This window comes from Trachurus japonicus, unplaced genomic scaffold (genome assembly GCF_045865225.1).
Source record: "Trachurus japonicus isolate A0001 unplaced genomic scaffold, Traja_1.0 AP030385.1".
NCBI classification, from domain to species: Eukaryota; Metazoa; Chordata; class Actinopteri; order Carangiformes; family Carangidae; genus Trachurus; species Trachurus japonicus.
The window spans coordinates 15,856-19,026 of NW_028220518.1; positions in this window are offsets into that span (position 1 = coordinate 15,856).

Here is a 3,171-nt window from a genome sequence, read left to right on the forward strand (position 1 = left end):
AATTTTCCCCCACTTTGGTAGACAAACTTGTGCTGTGTCTCACAGTGTGCTCGAAAACGCAGAGAGGCTAACAGAATTTAAACTGGGAGCCTCTAAGTGCAGCCAGTTCCCTCTCTTCCTCTCATTGACTCACATTGTAAAGTAGGAGCAGATTTTCTGAGAAAAGCAGAAATGACCTCCTTATCTTTCCTGCGACTGTGAGAAAAGTTTTTGTCCTACAAACATTTAATGCACATTGGCTCGCTCAGGAAGGTCTCCTTGCCCCGATAGTCATGACCACATTCTGGTAAGAGGTATGGTTCTCTTTTCAGAGGCTGTTGTTCGGAGCTGCACAGAGCTCAAATCTCACTGCTCTGCTCTGTGTGGTGCAGACAGAGAGAGAGAGACACACACACACACACAGACACACACACAGACACACACACACACACACACACACACACACACACACACACACACACACACACACACACACACACACACACACACACACACACACACACACACACACAGAGAGACACACAACCACAGAGACACACTGGCTTACAGCTCATAATCAGCCTCTAAATGAGTTCATATCTTTGAGGGGCATTTTTAAACATCTCTAATAATTTATTTCTCTTACATTTCAGTTTATTCTTGTAATGGAGATTTCAGGATTTGGAGCTTCTTCATGTCCTGACTTTCCCCTTTAACCCTTTACTTTGAAGGACTTGAACTTTTTCTCATTAATTCCAACAATTCAGACCATTTAAGGACTTTCACATTTTTCATTTATGAATGTATATCTTCACACTCTTTTTTTAAACGTATCTTAAACAATTCTGGCATCATTCAGTCTCTTTCTTTCTTTCTTTCTTTCTTTCTACTCCCTTTCTCTTTCTTTTTACTTCATTCCTTGTTTCCTTGTTTCTACCCCATTTCTATATATACCCCAGTTCTCATAATGGATATTTCAGGATTTGGAGCTTCTTCATGTCCGGACTTTAGACTTTTCCACCTTCAATCCTTACATTTTACTTTGAACGACTTGGACTTTTTCCTCATTAATTCCAACAATTCAGGCCATTTCTCCACCATGTAAGGAGTTTCATATTTTTCATTTATAAATTTATATTTTCACACTATTTTTTACACTTAAACAATTCTGGGATTCCCTATCATTCAGTCTCTTGCTTACAAGTTATACACTTCAGGTATTGCTTCATTTTTATACATATTTGTTCAACAAATACTTTCAAGCTCTTAATATATTTAATCATTTGAGTAGACCTATTTTTTCCACACCAATCTTCAAAAATTCAAGCAATTTTCCAACATCCTAATTTTAAGTTCTTCTTTTTAATTTTTTTCTCACCTTTTTCAGATTTCAACCATTCAACTGTTAAACTATAAAGATGCACAATTTCTACATTTTCCTCAAACTTTTTATTAACATGTTTAACTTTTACCCTTCAGATATGTTAAAGTTATTTTTAGTTATTCTGCCCTTTAACGGATTGTAACTGCTTCTATATTTTTCTACTTTTACACTTCAGATATTGTTTCATCTATATTAGTAATGGTTCAAAAAAAATTTTCTAACTGTTTTAAATAACAACAAATGCATCCATTCCATATCATTCAGCCTCCTGCTTACAAGTTATACTCTTCAGGTATTGCTTCATCTTTATTTATATTTGTTCAACAAATGATGGTTCAACAATGTTTTCAAGCCACCAGTTTTAAACTTCTTTGAGTAGACTCAAGCTTTTCAATTCATTCATACTATTCTTCATTAATTCAAGTAATACCCCCCATTTCATACATCCTCCATCTTTCATCTTCTACTTTAACTATTCAGACAGTGTTTAATCTACATTAGTAATGGTTCAAAAATGTTTTCAAACTGTCAGTTTTAAGTAAATTTGAGTAGACTTCAGACTTTCAATTTCTTCATACTGATCTTCAACAATTCAAGTAATTTCAAACCATTTCATACTCTTCATATATTGTTTCATCTCTTCAAGATTTCTTCAGCAGTTTCTTAACTTAATTCAGCATAGTTTCAACAATTTATTCAGCTCATTCAGCTTCCAGCTTCCAGCATTCACCCGTATTTCCTTCAGGAAATGCATTTTCTAGTTATTCTTACTTCTTCCCTTTTTTGGCCCTTAACTACTTCTTCATACTTTCTACTATTCAAACAATTCATATATCAAAACGTGCGGCTTCTTCAGGAGATCATGGGATGTATTCAACTTTTTCATATCATTCATACTTTTCAAAATATTCAAACTTTATTGAAAAATTTTTCCCCATAGGAATACATTGAATCGGTCTTCAAACTGTTCAAATCCTCTCCTTCTTTGAACTTCAACTGCTTCAACATACTTTCACCTACAGACTTCATTCCACTTTTAAAACGTTCACAAAACTTTCAAGTATTCACGGTATATTCAACTTTTTCATATCTTCTACCGTTATTGATCAGTACCCTTCAACTGTTCATGATCATTTTTTGACAAAATTCAAATTTAACATGCAAGTCAATGGCACGGAATTTTCAGAGCTAGAGTGATGATGACATCAGCTAGAGTGACAGAGAGTCTAAAAATCCTCTGACACTTTGCTCTCTATCCTGTCACCACGGCCACAAATTTCTTTCTAGACACATAATTTTCCCCCACTTTGGTAGACAAACTTGTGCTGTGTCTCACAGTGTGCTCGAAAACGCAGAGAGGCTAACAGAATTTAAACTGGGAGCCTCTAAGTGCAGCCAGTTCCCTCTCTTCCTCTCATTGACTCACATTGTAAAGTAGGAGCAGATTTTCTGAGAAAAGCAGAAATGACCTCCTTATATTTCTTGCGACGGTGAGAAAAGTTTTTGCCCTACAAACATTTAATGCACATTGGCTCGCTCAGGAAGGTCTCCTTGCCCCGATAGTCATGACCACATTCTGGTAAGAGGTACGGTTCTCTTTTCAGAGGCTGTTGTTCGGAGCTGCACAGAGCTCAAATCTCACTGCTCTGCTCTGTGTGGTGCAGACACAGAGAGAGAGACACACACACACACACAGACAGATAGACACACAGACACAGAGACACACTGGCTTACAGCTCATAATCAGCCTCTAAATGAGTTCATATCTTTGAGGGGAATTTTTAAACATCTCTAATAATTTATTTCTC